The sequence below is a fragment of the Cherax quadricarinatus genome, unplaced genomic scaffold, assembly GCF_038502225.1.
Source record: "Cherax quadricarinatus isolate ZL_2023a unplaced genomic scaffold, ASM3850222v1 Contig4, whole genome shotgun sequence".
NCBI lineage: Eukaryota > Metazoa > Arthropoda > Malacostraca > Decapoda > Parastacidae > Cherax > Cherax quadricarinatus.
In genome coordinates, this window is record NW_027195030.1 from 166,350 (window position 1) to 189,124 (window position 22,775).

The following is a 22,775-nucleotide window of genomic DNA, read 5'->3' on the forward strand; positions in this document are numbered from 1 at the left end:
AGGAGGAGGCTAGTGCAGCAATGTTTGTGAAATGTACAGTGATACCATGGAAACCAGTGATACCAGTGAACTGTTGTCAAGAACGAGTGGGTGTGATGCAGGACTAACGTCCTGAACTGTACATAAGTGTCTTGTTCCACATCCTGTGGGTATAACCATATCACTGTTCAGTTGCCACAGTAAAATATCACTTTAGTTACATCTGTGTCCAGTTACCTAACATTTTTGTCGATGATTCTAACACCATTAGTAAATTAGCATTTTTAAGGAGGTTAAGGATGATGACTGACAAGGACACATGCATATACGGATGATTATAAGAAAGCAAAACTCTGCTGCCTCTATTTTACCCTGCTGCCTCTCTACTTTGCTGCCTCTTCTCCACCTCCCCTACCTCTCCCCATTAATGACACTATACACATATATGTATATGTATTATACTGCACCTAAGTGGTTGGACCACTTACCTTTCTCACCCCACCTCCTCTACACCCTCCCAACCCTTTCCCATATTTCCATCTTTACTCAACCTTCTTCCTTCCCTATCTTACCAAAGCTCTGGTCATACAAGCGTCAAACCTCTCCCGAACCTTCCTGCCTCTCCTCTAACTTGCTGCCTCTCCTCTATCTCCCTGCTTCTCCTCCACCTCCCTGCCTCTTCTCCACTTTCCTGCCTCTCCTCCACCTCCCTGCCTCTCCTCCACCTTCATCAACACTCCTGTAGCCAAACAGTACATCACTTGGCTTATAACCGTAGCAATTCGGGTTCGATTCCCAGGCGCGGTGAGAGATATAAGTAAGTCTCCATGTATCTGCTACCCACGTTTACCTAGCAGTAAACAGGTACCGATGTTTACCCAGCAGTAAACAGGTACCGATGTTAACCTAGCAGTAAACAGGTACCCATGTTAACCCAGCAGTTTAACAGGTACCCATGTTAACCTAGCAGTAAACAGGTACCTATGTTAACCTAGCAGTAAACAGGTACCCATGTTAACCCAGCAGTTTAACAGGTACCCATGTTAACCTAGCAGTAAACAGGTACCTATGTTAACCTAGCAGTAAACAGGTACCCATGTTAACCCAGCAGTTTAACAGATACCCATGTTAACCTAGCAGTAAATAGGTACCAATGTTAACCTAACAGTAAACAGGTACCTGGGTATTAATGCCCTGTTGTGGGTGGAATCCTGGGGGATGGTAGCATACTTCAGATAAGACTGGGGTACAATAATAGCTCTCAGCCTGTAAATTAGGCTAAGATCTTTGCCTGCAAACTGAGATACAACAATAGCTCTCAGCCTCTGAAGCGGGATAAGATAATATCTCTCAGCCTGTAAATTGGGCTAAGATAATATCTCTTAGCCTGTAATTTGAGCATAAATTGGGATAAAAATAATAGTTTTAGCGTAAATTGGGATAACAGACCTTAGCTTGTAAACCGGGTATCATAACACCTCTTAGTCTGTAAATTAAGCAGTGTAAAAAAAAGATTTCCTCCTCCCACCAACCCCACAAAAACACCACGATTTACATGGGAGAAATCTCGCTTCTTCGCGGCAGAATTTAACTACGTATAGAGCATCCAATTCTGAAGTCGTCCAGACATCAGTCAGCATTCTTAAGGCTTAAGGAGTCTTTTCACAGACACTCCTGAAAACTATTCTGTTGTTCGCCCAAATTAATTCAAAGTAATTCAAAGTGGTCAGTGTTATGATTAATTCTGGCTTCAAGAAGAGGCATTAACAACATTGTCTCAGGATAGCCTCGTCTTTGGTAGGCAGTGATGGCTGAGCTTAATATGTGTGTGTGTGTGTGTGTGTGTGTGTGTGTGTGTGTGTGTGTGTGTGTGTGTGTGTGTGTGTGTGTGTGTGTGTGTGTGTGTGTGTGTGTATGTATGTGTGTGTACTAAGCGAGGACACTTAGCTGGGATCTACCTAATTAAAACTCACACAACTGCACCAAACTAAAAAAAAACATTGAAAAAACTTGACAGTTTAGCATTTAGAGGTCAGGTGGAGCGTAAAACCTAGATAGAAAGAGTTATCACCTAATTTAAGAGTAAGAGAGCTCTCTAAACCCAGGAATCTAGTTTGTACCCAGGTTAGTAAACTCAAAAAAGACTATATACCAAAAAAGGGAAGGAAAAAAGGTCAAATCGTCACACAGAAACAATAGCTTACAGACTGAGCTATCAGCAATAGTTTACAGACTGAGCTATCAGCAATAGTTTACAGACTGAGCTATCAGCAATAGTTTACAGACTGAGCTATCAGCAATAGTTTACAGACTGAGCTATCAGCAATAGTTTACAGACTGAGCTATCAGCAATAGCTTACAGACTGAGCTATCAGCAATAGCTTACAGACTGAGCTATCAGCAATAGCTTACAGACTGAGCTATCAGCAATAGCTTACAGACTGAGCTATCAGCAATAGCTTACAGACTGAGCTATCAGAAATAGCTTACAGACTGAGCTATCAGCAATAGTTTACAGACTGAGCTATCAGCAATAGCTTACAGACTGAGCTATCAGCAATAGTTTACAGACTGAGCTATCAGCAAACAATCTCAGACAACGTAAAGTAAATTTGTTACTTGTGTTATGGAAAGTTGAGGAAAGTGGTAATATTTCTATGTGATGCGTCTTCAACACCTCGAGAAACTCATCAACCTGATTAGTTGGAATCCATTTGCTATGTTCCAACTCTTAGGATCCACTCATACATCTGAATCCTAAGATAAGATTTCGTTCGGATTTTTAACCCCGGAGGGTTAGCCACCCAGGATAACCCAAGAAAGTCAGTGCGTCATCGAGGACTGTCTAACTTATTTCCATTGGGGTCCTTAATCTTGTCCCCCAGGATGCGACCCACACCAGTCGACTAACACCCAGGTACCTATTTGCTGCTAGGTGAACAGGACAACAGGTGTAAGGAAACGTGTCGAATGTTTCCACCCGCCGGGAATCGAACCCGGGCCCTCCGTGTGTGAAGCGGGAGCTTTAGCCACCAGGCCACCGGGCCCTGGCAGAATCCAGTTCCACATCTGAATCCTCCTGCGCCCTGCTGTGGTTAACATCACAGTTTCATCCAAACGATAAGCCGGTGGTTTATTTGCCGTAAAAAAAAATTAAAACGTATTATAAAGTAGAAAATTCGATTGCTAACGCTCCTAAATTCTGTGCGATGGCAAGACTTAAAGAATATCAAAACAGCTATGTCATTTATTTTCCAAAATGGGACAGTCCATCATTATAGTTAATTGGTTACCAAAACTGGAGGAGCCGAGCCACATTAGAGAGACAATGAGGTTACATTCAATAAAAGGGAGATAAGTTTTAATTCACAAATAACCCGCATACAGGAGTGAGAAACTTATGACGACGTTTCGGTCCTTGGACCATTTACAAGTCATGATATTTTGCATTTTTATTCTTCAAGTTTCTGTTCCTTGGATGATGAAGAGCCATCAACTCCCAAACTAGAGGATTGTAGTGCAGTTGAAAATATCAAGCACCGAGGACCTCACCTATATAAACACACATCAATAAATATTCGAGAGTTGTGAAGATATGACAGCAACACAGGCAAGGTATGAGAGTAACACAGGTAAGGTATGAGAGTAACACAGGTAAGGTATGAGAGTAACACAAGTAAGGTATGAGAGTAACACAGGTAAGGTATGAGAGTAACACAGGTAAGGTATGACAGCAACACAGGCAAGGTATGAGAATAACACAGGCAAGGTATGAGAGTAACACAGGCAAGGTATGAGAGTAACACAGGCAAGGTATGACAGCAACACAGGCAAGGTATGAGAGTAACACAGGCAAGGTATGAGAGTAACACAGGCAAGGTATGACAGCAACACAGGCAAGGTATGAGAGTAACACAGGCAAGCTATGAGAGTAACACAGGCAAGGTATGAGAGTAACACAGGTAAGGTATGAGAGTAACACAGGTAAGGTATGAGAGTAACACAGGCAAGGTATGAGAGTAACACAGGCAAGGTATGAGAGTAACACAGGTAAGGTATGAGAGTAACACAGGCAAGGTATGAGAGTAACACAGGCAAGGTATGAGAGTAACACAGGCAAGGTATGAGAGTAACACAGGCAAGGTATGAGAGTAACACAGGCAAGGTATGAGAGTAACACAGGCAAGGTATGAGAGTAACACAGGCAAGGTATGAGAGTAACACAGGCAAGGTATGAGAGAAACACAGGCAAGGTATGAAAGTAACACAGGCAAGGTATGAGAGTAACACAGGTAAGGTATGAGAGTAACACAGGCAAGGTATGAGAGTAACACAGGTAAGGTATGAGAGTAACACAGGTAAGGTATGAGAGTAACACAGGCAAGGTATGAGAGTAACACAGGCAAGGTATGAGAGTAACACAGGTAAGGTATGAGAGTAACACAGGCAAGGTATGAGAGTAACACAGGCAAGGTATGAGAGTAACACAGGCAAGGTATGAGAGTAACACAGGCAAGGTATGAGAGTAACACAGGCAAGGTATGAGAGTAACACAGGCAAGGTATGAGAGTAACACAGGCAAGGTATGAGAGTAACACAGGCAAGGTATGAGAGTAACACAGGCAAGGTATGAGAGTAACACAGGCAAGGTATGAGAGTAACACAGGCAAGGTATGAGAGTAACACAGGCAAGGTATGAGAGTAACACAGGCAAGGTATGAGAGTAACACAGGCAAGGTATGAGAGTAACACAGGCAAGGTATGAGAGTAACACAGGCAAGGTATGAGAGTAACACAGGCAAGGTATGAGAGTAACACAGGTAAGGTATGAGAGTAACACAGGCAAGGTATGAGAGTAACACAGGCAAGGTATGAGAGTAACACAGGCAAGGTATGAGAGTAACACAGGCAAGGTATGAGAGTAACACAGGCAAGGTATGAGAGTAACACAGGCAAGGTATGAGAGTAACACAGGCAAGGTATGAGAGTAACACAGGCAAGGTATGAGAGTAACACAGGCAAGGTATGAGAGTAACACAGGCAAGGTATGAGAGTAACACAGGCAAGGTATGAGAGTAACACAGGCAAGGTATGAGAGTAACACAGGCAAGGTATGAGAGTAACACAGGCAAGGTATGAGAGTAACACAGGCAAGGTATGAGAGTAACACAGGCAAGGTATGAGAGTAACACAGGCAAGGTATGAGAGTAACACAGGCAAGGTATGAGAGTAACACAGGCAAGGTATGAGAGTAACACAGGCAAGGTATGAGAGTAACACAGGCAAGGTATGAGAGTAACACAGGCAAGGTATGAGAGTAACACAGGCAAGGTATGAGAGTAACACAGGCAAGGTATGAGAGTAACACAGGCAAGGTATGAGAGTAACACAGGCAAGGTATGAGAGTAACACAGGCAAGGTATGAGAGTAACACAGGCAAGGTATGAGAGTAACACAGGCAAGGTATGAGAGTAACACAGGCAAGGTATGAGAGTAACACAGGCAAGGTATAAGAGCAACACAGGCAAGGTATGAGAGTAACACAGGCAAGGTATGAGAGTAACACAGGCAAGGTATGAGAGTAACACAGGCAAGGTATGAGAGTAACACAGGCAAGGTATGAGAGTAACACAGGCAAGGTATGAGAGTAACACAGGCAAGGTATGAGAGTAACACAGGCAAGGTATGAGAGTAACACAGGTAACACAGGCAAGGTATAACACAGGCAAGGTATGAGAGTAACACAGGCAAGGTATGAGAGTAACACAGGCAAGGTATGAGAGTAACACAGGCAAGGTATGAGAGTAACACAGGCAAGGTATGAGAGTAACACAGGCAAGGTATGAGAGTAACACAGGCAAGGTATGAGAGTAACACAGGCAAGGTATGAGAGTAACACAGGCAAGGTATGAGAGTAACACAGGCAAGGTATGAGAGTAACACAGGCAAGGTATGAGAGTAACACAGGCAAGGTATGAGAGTAACACAGGCAAGGTATGAGAGTAACACAGGCAAGGTATGAGAGTAACACAGGCAAGGTATGAGAGTAACACAGGTAAGGTATGAGAGTAACACAGGCAAGGTATGAGAGTAACACAGGCAAGGTATGAGAGTAACACAGGCAAGGTAAGAGTATGAGAGTAACTCAGGCAAGGTATGAGAGTAACACAGGCAAGGTATGAGAGTAACACAGGCAAGGTATGAGAGTAACACAGGCAAGGTATGAGAGTAACACAGGCAAGGTATGAGAGTAACACAGGCAAGGTATGAGAGTAACACAGGTAAGGTATGAGAGTAACACAGGCAAGGTATGAGAGTAACACAGGTAAGGTATGAGAGTAACACAGGCAAGGTATGAGAGTAACACAGGTAAGGTATGAGAGTAACACAGGTAAGGTATGAGAGTAACACAGGTAAGGTATGAGAGTAACACAGGCAAGGTATGAGAGTAACACAGGCAAGGTATGAGAGTAACACATGTAAGGTATGAGAGTAACACAGGCAAGGTATGAGAGTAACACAGGTAAGGTATGAGAGTAACACAGGTAAGGTATGAGAGTAACACAAACAAGGTATGAGAGTAACAGAGGCAAGGTATGAGAGCAACACAGGCAAGGTATGAGAGTAACACAGGTAAGGTATGAGAGTAACACAGGCAAGGTATGAGAGTAACACAGGTAAGGTATGAGAGTAACACAGGTAAGGTATGAGAGTAACACAGGAAAGGTATGAGAGTAACACAGGTAAGGTATAAGAGTAACACAGGCAAGGTATGAGAGTAACACAGGTAAGGTATGAGAGTAACACAGGTAAGGTATGAGAGTAACACAGGTAAGGTATGAGAGTAACACAGGCAAGGTATGAGAGTAACACAGGTAAGGTATGAGAGTAACACAGGCAAGGTATGAGAGTAACACAGGTAAGGTATAAGAGTAACACAGGCAAGGTATGAGAGTAACACAGGTAAGGTATGAGAGTAACACAGGCAAGGTATGAGAGTAACACAGGTAAGGTATGAGAGTAACACAGGCAAGGTATGAGAGTAACACAGGTAAGGTATGAGAGTAACACAGGCAAGGTATGAGAGTAACACAGGCAAGGTATGAGAGTAACACAGGTAAGGTATGAGAGTAACACAGGCAAGGTATGAGAGTAACACAGGCAAGGTATGAGAGTAACACAGGCAACGTATGAGAGTAACACAGGCAAGGTATGAGAGTAACACAGGCAAGGTATGAGAGTAACACAGGTAAGGTATGAGAGTAACACAGGTAAGGTATGAGAGTAACACAGGTAAGGTATGAGAGTAACACAGGTAAGGTATGAGAGTAACACAGGCAAGGTATGAGAGTAACACAGGCAAGGTATGAGAGTAACACAGGCAAGGTATGAGAGTAACACAGGCAAGGTATGAGAGTAACACAGGTAAGGTATGAGAGTAACACAGGTAAGGTATGAGAGTAACACAGGCAAGGTATGAGAGTAACACAGGCAAGGTATGAGAGTAACACAGGTAAGGTATGAGAGTAACACAGGTAAGGTATGAGAGTAACACAGGTAAGGTATGAGAGTAACACAGGCAAGGTATGAGAGTAACACAGGTAAGGTATGAGAGTAACACAGGTAAGGTATGAGAGTAACACAGGCAAGGTATGAGAGTAACACAGGCAAGGTATGAGAGTAACACAGGCAAGGTATAAGAGTAACACAGGCAAGGTATGAGAGCAACACAGGTGAGGTATGAGAGTAACACAGGCAAGGTATGAGAGTAACACAGGCAAGGTATGAGAGTAACACAGGCAAGGTATGAGAGCAACACAGGTAAGGTATGAGAGTAACACAGGCAAGGTATGAGAGGAACACAGGTAAGGTATAAGAGCAACACAGGTAAGGTATGAGAGCAACACAGGTAAGGTATGAGAGCAACACAGGTAAGGTATGAGAGTAACACAGGCAAGGTATAAGAGCAACACAGGTAAGGTATGAGAGCAACACAGGCAAGGTATGAGAGTAACACAGGCAAGGTATGAGAGTAACACAGGCAAGGTATAAGAGCAACACAGGTAAGGTATAAGAGCAACACAGGTAAGGTATGAGAGTAACACAGGCAAGGTATGAGAGTAACACAGGTAAGGTATGAGAGTAACACAGGCAAGGTATGAGAGTAACACAGGCAAGGTATGAGAGCAACACAGGTAAGGTATAAGAGCAACACAGGTAAGGTATAAGAGCAACACAGGTAAGGTATAAGAGCAACACAGGTAAGGTATCAGAGCAACACAGGTAAGGTATGAGAGCAACACAGGTAAGGTATGAGAGTAACACAGGCAAGGTATGAGAACAACACAGGTAAGGTATAAGAGCAACACAGGTAAGGTATGAGAGCAACACAGGCAAGGTATGAGAGTAACACAGGCAAGGTATGAGAGTAACACAGGCAAGGTATAAGAGCAACACAGGTAAGGTATAAGAGCAACACAGGTAAGGTATGAGAGTAACACAGGCAAGGTATGAGAGTAACACAGGTAAGGTATAAGAGCAACACAGGTAAGGTATGAGAGTAACACAGGCAAGGTATGAGAGTAACACAGGTAAGGTATGAGAGCAACACAGGTAAGGTATGAGAGTAACACAGGTAAGGTATAAGAGCAACACAGGTAAGGTATGAGAGTAACACAGGTAAGGTATGAGAGCAACACAGGTAAGGTATAAGAGCAACACAGGTAAGGTATAAGAGCAACACAGGTAAGGTATGAGAGTAACACAGGCAAGGTATAAGAGCAACACAGGTAAGGTATAAGAGCAACACAGGTAAGGTATAAGAGCAACACAGGTAAGGTATGAGAGCAACACAGGTAAGGTATGAGAGTAACAGGCAAGGTATGAGAGCAACACAGGCAAGGTATTAGAGCAACACAGGTAAGGTATGAGAGCAACACAGGCAAGGTATAAGAGCAACACAGGTAAGGTATGAGAGCAACACAGGTATGAGAGCAACACAGGCAAGACATCCTGGCTTTGTTGTATATTACGTTAAGAAGATATAATTTAGCTTGCTGGTGTGCGAGAAATACCAGCGTTATGCTACCTGGACATTTTATATGAACAAAGATTGTGCTATAATTAAGCTTCCAGACATTCCCATTGATGGTCTTGTCCAGAAAGTATTTCACGATAAGTTTGTATTCCCCGGAACCTCAGGCAGCGAGGAATATACTTATTTCATAGGAAGAGAGTTAGTTTTACAAAGTTGAAAGAAAAGTGATGAAAAAACTAGTTACATCAATGGACTTGACTCCAACTTAGCAGTACCAAGCTTCTGGAATAAATTTAACATTGCAGATGCTATCAACTATGCTAGAAGTGCATGGAATGAAGTGCCCAGTTATGGCCTTCTGTTGTTAATTCTTTCACTGGTTTTTACCTCGCTTGAGGCTGCATGTAACCTGCACAGTACCAATCAAGGTACTTTCACCAAATCTGCACTTAGAGATATATTTATACTTGTCTGTGAAAAGTAACCTGCTACTGGCCGAGGGTATTTTGTCTGTCAGCAAAAATGGGGAAATTTATCTTGACGCTGATGTTAATCAGGTGCTAACTAACTCAAGTGGAGTTTTAGGTTATCTGATCGAAACATTCCGCTGGCTTACCAGTCCAGTAGCCCACACCGTAAAATGCATCAATAATAATACACGGGATGAGTTTCATGGCTACTAATCTCAGAGGAAACAATAAAAGCCAGCTACCTACCACGATGCTGCTGAGTGAGGGGCCAAGACGAGAGATACCATCACTGCTGAAGGCCAGAATACTTGAACCCATCACCAGGGAGGACCATCCACAGCCTGAACACATGAACCCATCACCAGGGAGGACCATCCACAGCCTGAACACCTGAACCCATCACCAGGGAGGACCATCCACAGCCTGAACACCTGAACCCATCACCAGGGAGGACCATCCACAGCCTGAACACATGAACCCATCACCAGAGAGGACCATCCACAGCCTGAACACCTGAACCCATCACCAGAGAGGACCATCCACAGCCTGAACACCTGAGCCCATCACCAGAGAGGACCATCCACAGCCTGAACACATGAACCCATCACCAGAGAGGACCATCCACAGATTGAACACCTGAGCCCATCACCAGAGAGGACCATCCACAGATTGAACACCTGAGCCCATCATCAGAGAGGACCATCCACAGCCTGAACACCTTAGCCCATCACCAGAGAGGACCATCCACAGCCTGAACACCTGAGCTCATCACCAGAGAGGACCATCCACAGATTGAACACCTGAGCCCATCACCAGAGAAGACCATCCACAGATTGAACACCTGAGCCCATCACCAGAGAAGACCATCCACAGATTGAACACCTGAGCCCATCACCAGAGAGGACCATCCACAGCCTGAACGCCTTAGCCCATCACCAGAGAGGACCATCCACAGCCTGAACACCTGAGCCCATCACCAGAGAGGACCATCCACAGATTGAACACCTGAGCCCATCACCAGAGAGGACCATCCACAGATTGAACACCTGAGCCCATCACCAGAGAGGACCATCCACAGCTTGAACACCTGAGCCCATCACCAGAGACAGTCGCACCTGCTGAAAGTTAACGCCTCCTATTACAACTCGCTCCACTTGTTTGCGCATATTGCAGGAGGATACAATTTGGCAGCGCGAGGCTGTATCGCGGTTAGCGAACGGAGAATTGAGTCTTCACCTTCCTAGCGCTGAATGACTATTACTATTATTATTATTATTATTATTATTATTGTTATTAATTGCGTAGTAGAAAACACGTAAGGGTAACAAGTTTAAGCCGTTGACTTGTACAGTTTGCATTATCCATTGTTGACATTATATCCTCTTTCTCTCTCTCTCTTACAACACAAACTCAACTATTTCAGGAAAACAGCTTTTTGTGTATGATACGACAAAAAATTAATAATGAGAGGAAGACAAAGAAGAAACTGCAGCTTATAATCTCAACAAGTAATATTCTGAGCAGTAACTCAAGAGTAAGAGACTCCTCAAGGCGGGATCCTGCTGTCTAAGCAGTAACTCAAGAGTAAGGAACTCCTGAAGGCAGGATCCTGCTGTCTAAGCAGTAACTCAAGAGTAAGGAACTCCTGAAGGCAGGATCCTGCTGAAGGTAGGATTCTGATCAGTAACTCAATACTGAGGGACTCCTCGAGGCTGAAGAGTTCCTCATCCAAGGAAATGTATCCAGCAACGTTTTAAAACTGGAGGGGAAGAGGAGAAGCGCTCAAAATAATCTCGAGTCTCTTCTTCTTCTCCATCTTTTTTCTCCTACTCTTCCCCTTCCTCCTTCCTTCTTCTCCTCCTCCCCTGCTTCTTCCTTTTCCTCCTCCTCCTTCTTCTTCTTCTTCGATTTCGAAATTCCATCTTATACATTGTAATTTGTATTATTAGGTAAAAAAATACAAATAAGTAATTTAAATTTGTGATGTTTATAACAGGAATGAATGGTGAGGAGGTGGACTGCCTCACACTAAGTGATGTGTAGAAGTGCTAAATCTATAGAGGTGATGGGAATGGGAGAGCTTTGAGCCAGGGATGGGCAAGACAGCTTCATGAAGCTCACATTCACTTTTTTTTTTGCCCTTTTGAATTTACAGGCTACGAGCTGTTATTCTGCCTCAGCTCATTCACAGGCTACGAGCTGTTATTCTGCCTCAGCTCATTCACAGGCTACGAGCTGTTATTCTGCCTCAGCTCATTCACAGGCTACAAGCTGTTATTCTGCCTCAGCTCATTCACAGGCTACAAGCTGTTATTCTGCCTCAGCTCATTCACAGGCTACGAACTGTTATTCTGCCTCAACTCATTCACAGGCTAGCTGTTATTCTGCCTCAGCTCATTCACAGGCTGTTATTCTGCCTCAGCTCATTTACAAGCTGTTATTCTGCCTCAGCTCATTCACAGGCTACGAGCAAAGCTGTTATTCTGCCTCAGCTCATTCTACTCTGCCTGAGCCTCAGCTCATTCACAGGTACAGCTGTTATTCTGCCTCTGCCACTGCTACAACAGTCTTCCTTTCCAGGGACATATCTATTGTTAGGCAGATATGGGCAGCAGGTGTGGGGAGGCGCCCCCTACGTCTCACCTTGACAGTCGACTAACACCCAGGTACATATTTACTGCTAGGTGAAGAAGGCCAGCAAGTATAAAGAAATTTACCTCTACGTTTCCATCGAACGCGAGCTGTGACCCACAACGGTCAACTAACACCAGGTTCCTATTTACAGCTAGGTGAACAGGGTAAGTAGGTGTAAGCAGACCTGTACCTATGTCTAAACACGGGTAAGCTGTGACTCTGCAACGGTCAACTAATATTCAGGTACCTATTTACAGCTAGGTGAACAGGGGCAGCAGGTGTCAGCAGACCTGCTCCAACTCCTCCACCGCCCTGGATGTCTCCAGTAAAACTGTACCATGCTAACTGCCTTCGCTGTATCAAATTGAAAGGCAGTTTATATGTCATTCAGTTGTTTCCAGACACATAAATGTAGCAGTAAATATCGTATCAAGTTTTATTATCCAAATTCCACAAAACTGTTTAACAGAAAGCTGAGACGGGAACGTTATTACCCAGTCGACTGGAAGTTGCCAAGCACAATTCTGGGTATTTTTTAGCGAAGTTTTATAACTGTTATGCTGTTTGACTGGATAAGAAGCATATTTACGTTCTAATGTATGTGTGTCGACATACACACACACATACACGCACTACTGTGAGAGAAACCATGGAAGCCAGGATCAGTGTGGTAGTATGGCCAGTATAACTTGTTGTAAAAAGCTCACACATTACTACGACCGTCGCTGCCTAGGGTAGTAAATATCACTTTATTACCCACACATATAATGCAATTCAGTTCAAGAACCTTAGGTAAAAAAAAAAAAACTTGGTGTATGTTAAGGTTGGGTATATGAAACGTCTAAGCTTCGAGAAATTTATAAATTTCTCCACTCGTTTTGGAGGAAAAACTGGGCCTTACACATCAACCTTTTTTATGAATGAATTAAGAGAGACAAAGCTGTTTTCAGCGAGCAAGAGCGCTACAAGTAACGTCAGGTAAACACCGCCATTAAGATGGTTATTGCTTGTCTTTGGGCGAGACTTCCGGACCTAGGGCATGGCTTCCAGCCGCTGCTGGAGGTTGGTGAAAGACTCGCCCGGAGACAAACCGGAGGTGCGCTCCCTTCCCTTGTATCAAACCTGTTTACCTCCCATTCCCCAGGCGCTGTATGACTACGGGCTTAAGATAAGCAATAACAGCAACAACAACAATTATAATGCAATAACTAATAATAATAATAATAATAATAATAATAATAATAACAACTCAAAACATTCTCAGTTTTTTCCTTTACCTGCAACGATACTTCTTTTTTTTTTGTAGTATCGTCCGTAAATATTATTTTTTGTTAAGAAAGTTGTTATCAGCAACGCATGGCTGGACCTGTAATTTTTGCCCTGATACAAGATCCACAAACATGAGAATACTGGGTAAATATTCGTTTGTCTTCCCTTCACTGTGTGTAATATTCTTGAAGTACTAGTAAGTGGCATGTTAGAAGTTAACTTAGTAGAAGGAAAAAAAGGGGGTATATTTTCTTTAATTACGGCCCCGTCGAACCAGAAAGCAAGATCAAGAAATTATTATGTAAAAAGATTAAAAAAGCATCGCACAGCATGGGCTGAATGAGTGAAAATTCCTTATTTTTTCCGTTTTTTGGCAAGCCTGTGCACAATAGCATGTATACATTCACTACTTTTCTTACCACATGTTCCCTCTGTCAAGAAAAGGGTTCTTCTCCGCGCCCTCCACATGGGCTGCAGACATGTGGTAATGGTCCACCTCGGATCGAAGCATCGTTATAAGTCGCATTCTCCTAAGTGCGAGCTATTTGGGTATGTGGTATTGAATGCTGTCAGCCTGAGCTGGGAAACTTCAGCTGGTTGATCAGAATATCGTTTTTTTTTTTCACTACGGGCTCACCAACTACGACGTACTGAAACATTGCCATTGATCAGACCTGGAGTCACTATCACTTGGAAAACATAATCTCTTAGGCGAGTATATCACGTACAGGGAGTGAGAGTAGAACTCATAACGATACTAACAATATGAATGAAGAGACACAAGATATACACTTATGACAACATTAATAGAAACTTTTGAGTCCTTAGACCTTGGGATACAAGAGAACGATATAATGCAGTATTGGTTCCGGCAACACAAAAGAGCATGTAAACAATACGACGCCGTGGTCTGAAGAGGGTCGTCTCATGAACTGGAACAAATCAGAACTGATCTGCAGAGAACCGAACATTTATAGGCGCCACTGTATTGAAGGAAAAAAAATCTGGAAAGTACGCCATCTCAACTATCCTTGTACATATGATATTACTCCATGATAATTCCTTGCTAACTACAAGACACGACAGCTATTCGATGACCTGGCTCCTTCGCCTGATCTTCACCAGTGGTTTATCAACCACTATTACTACTCCCTCCTCCCGTTTGACAATTCCTTTTCTCCCGCCCCCTCACGAATATATTCTGGTCTCCTTACCTTCTAACTTCAATGTGACTTGTCAATGGTCCAAGTAGGACCTAATTATCATAAGTTTTAATCTCCTAAGTGCTGGTTATTTGTGTATTGTTTTAGATGCGGTATTTAGTGCGTATTTAGTGTATTAATGTTCTTTCATTAATATAGGGAATGTGCATTGTGTATATAGACATACATACGATAAGTAAACCTTTCCTAGATCGCTCCTCAAAAAGTGACGGAACATATTAGGACGACTGCACTGCAAGTAAGGTTACTTTATGAATGACAATAAGGAAAGATTTGGCAGAATTTGATTGGACTATGGAAGGAGAGAGAGGGAGGGAAGGAGTGAGGGAGAGGGGAGGAGAAGGGGATGGAAGGAGGGAGGTCTCGTTCTGGGGAAGGGGAGGAGCAGTATTGTGAGTGTTGGTGTGTGTGTGTGTGTGAGGTTAGTCAAGGGCTGGTCCCTCCGCGGTGTGCAGTGTACTCAGTGTCAGTCCGTCCGTCCAATCGCCTCACTGCACCGTCTTGTGTCCCCTTGCAATACACGCCGTGTATCGCCTCTAACACACGCACTATGATACCTCCAAGCCACACTATGAGCAAGTTAGTGGGCAGAAATAACTTACTCTGCAATAAAAGAAATAGTTCTCGTCTTTTATCAGTTTTTTATTATTCATGTTTGTTGATTCTCAGTTATGATCGAGAAACTGTCTTCAGAGTGAATTGCAGTTACTTGTAAACAAAGCGTTTTCCTCTCCTCGGGGCTGGAGGAAAACAAATCTAGAACAGTTCTGAGGGAACGTGCAACAGTAGGTATATTTTTTGACCGGCTACTTTGCACCCAAGAACAACCTGCTGCTAGCGAGATGCACGGGAAGGGGGGGGGGATGAGCAACAACTCCCAAACTAAAAATAGTTTTATCGAGGCAGCAAAGTCCTGGCTGGAGAGGGAAGGTTGGACTCTTAACTCTCTTTGAAACATACACTCAAAAAACAGTTACCCCTACTAGTTCACTCCTTCCCAGTTCAACCACACTCACTCACCTCTAGGAAGCTAATTGTGTGTAGTGCTGAAGTCGTGGGTGCTAGTTATGGGTGATAACGATCAGGTATTGGCTGCGTCGCACAAGTGGACAGACATTTTTTAGGTGACAGGTACGAGAGGCGGAGATAGTGGTTTCGTTAATTAATAATACTTTTGACGTTAAAACGACAACGCCTCTTCGTGCAGAGATAATGGCGTTGTTGACAGTGCAGTATTCTTTGGGAAAAACTCTTGGGATTAGGACACATATAGCAGAAGCCGTCATGGCCCTTAAAACCAACAAGCAATACCGTGTCACTTTTTTTTGTCATTTGAAAACCCATTCTATGATGCCACTGGCCCTATGGTAGGGTTGCGCCAAGAAACAATGGCTGTAGACGGTGGTGTCTATGGACGTAATTGCGAATATGGTAGCCGTTGGTCCTGGGGTGGACCGCGGCAAAGCAACCACTAGCTTACCGGACGGGACTCAGTGGTGGTGTAAACAATGAATTAATAGTGACACATTTGCTGTGCTATTTCCAGTAAGTATATCAACTTAACCTTCCATTACTAGTGACGCTCGACGCTCAGCTTCCTTGACAGACCTACACATGCATCAGACTGAGAAACAAAAACTAGGGAGGAAGAATTTAGAGATCAGACTTCACAACACTACTAAAGGAACAAGACAAACATTACAGTAAACTGAATGGCCCATGCATGATATATATATATATATATATATATATATATATATATATATATATATATATATATATATATATATATATATATATATATATATATATATAAAGCTATTTTAAGACATACCTAATTACTTTAGTGACGTTAATTGCATTATTATTATTATAATCAAGGGGGAAGCGCTAAACCCGGAGGATTATACAGCGCCTAGGGGGGGGATGTGGAAGGCATTCAGGCTTAATTCGGGGAACTGGAGCACAGATCCAATTCCCTAAATCAAGAGCCCCTCACCAACATCAAGGAACCTTCTTTGAGGGGCACGTTAATTGCAATTCGTTCCAATTACATACTATTCTTATTGCTATTCCATTGTTTGTGTATGTACTCGAAATCTATGTTTGCCTTTTAAGAATTCCCTTTCAAAGAGTTCTATCCTTTGTAATATTTTCAGCACCTTATGTCACCTCTTTATACTTTCTACCACTTGAAGGCTAAACTCATCCATTATGTTGTGTCTTTCAAACATCTGAAAACTTTAATCATTCATTATTCTACGTCTTTCAAAAACTGTGATGTTAGGGACAAAATTTGCATATCTTCGTTTTGTGTTTTCCAAAGGATTTGTAGTACATTTAGTAGTATAGTGACCAATGTTGTGTAATATGATTTATATGAATTCTCACAAGAGCAAGTTAAAGCTGATGAATAACGCAGGTTGATGAATTAGACACATGTGTAACATCTGGGTATCTTTATTTGTAGACGTGTCGCCATCTAGTGGCTTTATCAATACAAATTCTAGAACATAATGGAAAGACTGTAGAACTATATGCAAAAGACGAGGTAATCAGTCCCTCAGCCTTGAAGTTGGTGAAGACTACAGTGCATGACTGGCTCGTGGCCTGGTAGGCAAAGCTCTCGCTTTACAGGCTGAGGGTCCGGGTTCGATTCCCGGCAAGGGTGGAACTATCGGTCGTGTTTCCTTATACCTGTTGTCCATGTTCACCCATCAGTAAAATGGGTACCCGGGTGTTAGTCGGCTGGTGTGAGTCGCATTCTGGGACAAAATTCACCTAATTTACCCGAAATGCTTTGTATTACAAGGGGCTTTCTGTATAGTAGTATGTCACTGATGTCAGCTATGGTCTGTGTACCTTGTACATGTACTTGTAGACCTAAAGATATAATGTTATACTATTATTATTATTATTATTATTAACTTCAAGTCTGAGGGACTAATTGTCTCGTCTTTTATATATAGTTCTAGTCTTTCCATTATGTCTTTGTATTGTATTGATAAAGCCACTGGATGGAGAAACGTCTACAGATCAAAATACCCAGATGTTGCCCATGTATCGAATTTTTCATCTTGTCGGTATTGTATACCATTCATGTACAACATAACGTTAATTATCCTTCAGTTTCACTGACAGATGTTAAACCATACCCCCGGCCGGGATTGAACCCGCGGTCATAGAGTCTCAAAACTCCAGCCCGTCGCGCTACCCCCGGCCGGGGGTATGGTTTATTTGCAATCGTGTCATTACGATTTCTTAAGTCATGTTGACAGATGTTAATAACGTTTCTGAATCATCACTTACAAATCACTTCCTCAGTCGCATTTTAACAGTATTTCAGTTAGTGATTTGATATCTATAATCATGTCATTGCCCCGGGCTTAGAAATTTGCATGTGTTGTTATTAGCCTGTACCTACCACTTCTATCGTATTACATATATCCACTTATAGGTCTGAATACTGTTAAAGTCCTCTTGGAGGATTGAATACTGTTAAGATCCAAAATCTTGATAAGATTCCTTTAGAGTCTCCTGAGCCCTATTACCATCCTCCTGAAGCTTACTGAATCCTATCGAGATCTTCTCTAGAGTTCCGTAATTCCTATTGAGATCCCTTTGGAGCTCCCTGAAAGCTATTAAAATTCTCTCGGAGTTCCTTCAATCCCATTAACATCCTCCTGGGACTTACTAAATGCTATTAAAATCCCACTGAAGTTCTCTAAATTCAATTAAGATCTTCCTGGATTATCCTAGCTCAGGTAGTATCCAATCCCATGAATATATAACAGTGGGTGAGCGCTAAGGGAGAAGTCGAACAGCAACTTGCAACTCCGGAAACAGGACACGTTATCAGTCATATCTTAAACACAAGTGTCTTACTCTCTGTGGGATTATATACAGGCCTGGTTGACCAGGCAGTCGGCAATACAATCTGGCCTCATGATTTTTGTATTCATGGGAGAGTGCTCTGTGTGGGACTAATTCCTCGATCCTATGTCCGCTAATCGCGATCTGCTCTCTGACCAGGAAGGTTGTTGGTGAGAGCAAACAACAGAGCAGTACCATGTTGATGGTGTGGTTGGTTTACGGACATCAACCCCCACGGCCCAGTGCATGACTAGGCCTCCCGGTATATCAGGGCCTGATCAACCAGGCTGTTACTGCTGGCCGCACGCAAACCGACGTACGAACCACAGCTCAGCTGGTCAGGTACTTTCTTTAGGTATCTGTCCAGTATAAGTTCGGCTCCCTTTCCTAATAATTGATTTTATAATCAAACGATTGTGAATTTCCAAAGTATAATATATAAGACAGCAGCAAATGCGTAATTAATAATTCGGTTTAAATCTTAGGTCACTGTGAACAGTGAATTATGAAGGTTTCTTCTCTCTGCTTGCTCATTCCCGACTTGATAACGGTTCAGGACGAACCGAAACGTTGTCTAGCGCTTCGTCCTCAAACTGTGGGATAATTGTGAAGAAGTAATTTATTAAAGGGTGAGGTGACCTGAGGCTGGACACGCTACCAGTGACTCTGATCTGAGTCAACAAGCTGAACGTCATCTTACCCAAGTCTCACACATACACACAGACACACACACACACACACACACACACACACACACACACACACACACACACACACACATACACACAGACACACACACACACACACACATATCTTCGTGCCTGTGGTGCTTGGTGTTGTATTTATCAGAGCACGTATCAAAGAATGCTTTAAAAGAAATGCAGGAGGAAGGCGGATGAGCCAGAGGGAAGCCAATAGACTAAATTAAATGGAATTTTTTTATTGATGCAAAAGAGGAGAATATTGTTGGAAAAGTTTATGATACTCCATAAAAGCTGGAATGAAAAAGGTTATTGAGTTTTATGGCGACCTTAAATGGCATGAAGATGCGAATCTTTGTGTGTATGTGTGTACTCATACATTTGTGGGTGCAGGGGTTGATTCATAGTTCCTGGCCCCGCCTCTCTCCCTTCTCCATGAGCTTTATCGTGTGTGTGTGTGTGTGTGTGTGTGTGTGTGTGTGTGTGTGTGTGTGTGTGTGTGTGTGTGTGTGTGTGTGTGTGTGTGTGTAGTCAGATCCCCACAACTTCCTCATCCACCTTGCTCAACTTCTCTGTCACTTCAGGACTTAAGAAGTATTGCCTAAGGTCATTACGGTTCATTTGGTTAATTTTCCACCCACGTACCTTCACAACCTCTGGCAGGTACATCGTTTACCGTATACATCAACGCTGGTACATCAAAGACGAGACAGTCACTCGGAAGCTCATGGCTACTTCCGAAATGAAGAGATCACGATCTTCCAAGGACTCAACCGAGGATTCGGTTTGGTAATGTGGGGCGCAGTTTTGGCGAAGAAACTGCGAGACCAACCACTGGACTCCCTGGGGTCCTGGAACAGCGATACAAGTGAAATCTGCCTGGCCAGTGAGATATATATGGATGAAGAAATGTCCATCCCTACCACAGAAATATCGTATGGCGAAGGTTGGCAGGAAGTACGATCTTCGAAATACAAGGGAAGGTACAATGTTACCCTGCAGACCAGTCAAACTAAACCATCAGTAGGCAACAGATTTAGACTCATCAACAAAGGACACCATGACACCCCGTATGGTGCTATAATTCATCTGGAGAGAAAATACGGCCTGAAGATATCAGTGTCCCTAAACTTGAAAGTAGAGTTTATTCTCACTCCCTGAAACACAGAGTCCTATGACGGTGAATGACCTCGAATCACCACTCGTTCTCACAGAACTAAAATCCATAGAGCGGGTGACAAAAGGCGTATTAAAAACCTAGACATGGCTCTCGATGCAATTCACAGTAACAAAAACATCCTGAAAGCTGAGCATCTATGAGCCAAGAAGGACGGCGACATACCTACGAGGCAGATCTTGAACCAACAGAGCCTCTCCCAGCTGAAGTAGATCTCGGTTGCTGGGGAATATACCCAGTTAGGGTGTATAACCCAGAGCCTCTGAGGTGCTTCAGATGCCAGAGGTAAAACCAACTCAGCGCCCGATGTCAATTTAAAGAAGTATGCGATATCTTTAGCGGGTCTCATCCGACCAAGGACTGCTTGAGTAAATTGAAGAGAGGTGAAGTTACGGAACCTTGGTGTACAAATTGCTGCAAGAAACATCATTTTTGGAACCTGCAGTACCCGGAGAAGTTCCGCCGTGTCAAAGTAGCATGGAAAACTTCAGCTGTCCAGCCTCCAACGCCAAGTAGATCCCTCATCAATAGGCAGCAGTGCCACTTCCCCGACCACAGCGACGAAGGAAACATCAGCGACGGGGTCGCGCCCTTCCTCAGCCAGCTTGCGATCCTCCCGCTCAAACTCCCACCCAACAACGGCAGTCAGCAGGCCACATGCTGCAGGAACAGACAACGCGTCGACTTTAGCACCACAACAGTCAATAGTGAGGAGCACTATAACCCAAGAAAGCATTGCAGGAGATTACGTATTACCCCTGAGCGATCAAATAATGTCGACTATCACGTGCTTCACCGATGTCATATGCGACCTGACGGAAAACAAGGAGACAATCAAAACTACTGTGAAGACCTTTATTAACATATCCATGATGGACAAAACAGAATCCATGCGTCTCACACCTCAGTCCTCACATCCCTCACTTAATTCCTCCTCTACGCTGTTCTTCACTCGGTTTTTTGCTTATCAGTTTTACATCATGCGTTAATATACACGCGTGTAACTCCATTAGTTCTATATGTGTAAACATAGACGCGTGCAGACTTCCATTAGTTTTACATGTGTAAATACGGACGCGTGTAAATAGATTTCCATTAGTGTTAAATCATGTGTAAATATGGACGCGTGTAAATAGACTTCAATTAGTTTTACATATGTAAATACGGACGCGTGTAAATCGATTTACATTAGTTTTACATCATGTGTAAACAACTGTTATGTATATGTGTGTGTGTTCGTATTAATATTTAAGCATAAAAATCCTCTTAGTTTAGAAATACATTAATAAACACTGACAAATACAGAAAATACAAAGTATCTCAAAACAATTAATTTTAAACTACGGTACACTATGAAGAAAAAGACTTTGTCTCACAATATATCATAGAGATTAAAGGGTATAACTGATAGACTTTGTGTACAGTTGAATCGTATTATTGGAATGTAGTCTCGTACCTTATATTTACACTGGTTTATAGACTACAAGGTCAATCCTGGCTAGGTGAAGGATACGGGCAGAGTGAATATATATTTTTTTTCCTACGCTCCATGAAAAACGTATGACAAATAGCTGATGATGAAGTACAGGGGATACGAATAGAATGATCACACCGACTCATCAAATAGAATGATCACACTGAATCATCAAATAGACTGATCACACCGACTCATCAAATAGAATGATCACACCGACTCATCAAACAGAATGATCACACCGACTCATCAAATAGAATGATCACACCGACTCATCAAACAGAATGATCACACCGACTCATCAAATAGAATGATCACACTGAATCATCAAATAGAATGATCACACTGAATCATCAAATAGACTGATCACACCGACTCATCAAACAGAATGATCACACCGACTCATCAAACAGAATGATCACACCGACTCATCAAATAGAATGATCACACAGAATCATAAATAGAATGATCACACCGACTCATCAAACAGAATGATCACACCGACTCATCAAATAGAATGATCACACAGAATCATAAATAGAATGATCACACCGACTCATCAAACAGAATGATCACACCGACTCATCAAATAGAATGATCACACCGACTCATCAAATAGAATGATCACACCGACTCATCAAACAGAATGATCACACCGACTCATCAAATAGAATGATCACACAGAATCATAAATAGAATGATCACACCGACTCATCAAACAGAATGATCACACCGACTCATCAAACAGAATGATCACACCGACTCATCAAATAGAATGATCACACAGAATCATAAATAGAATGATCACACCGACTCATCAAACAGAATGATCACACCGACTCATCAAATAGAATGATCACACAGAATCATAAATAGAATGATCACACCGACTCATCAAATAGAATGATCACACCGACTCATCAAATAGAATGATCACA

General features: G+C 42.7%; 1 protein-coding gene and 1 long non-coding RNA gene across 2 annotated transcripts in view; one reads left to right on the forward strand and one right to left on the reverse strand.

The window, feature by feature from the left end:
* Atu (Another transcription unit) overlaps positions 1-22,775 on the reverse strand; it is a 359,375-nt gene that overhangs the window by 148,796 nt on the left and 187,804 nt on the right. The window lies entirely within an intron of this gene.
* Positions 15,040-22,775, forward strand: part of LOC128699498 (uncharacterized) — a 238,725-nt gene continuing 230,989 nt past the window's right edge. Inside the window, exon 1 of the long non-coding RNA XR_011390999.1 lies at positions 15,040-15,191. This is a non-coding gene — a long non-coding RNA (uncharacterized lncRNA). The remainder of the gene's footprint in view (positions 15,192-22,775) is intronic.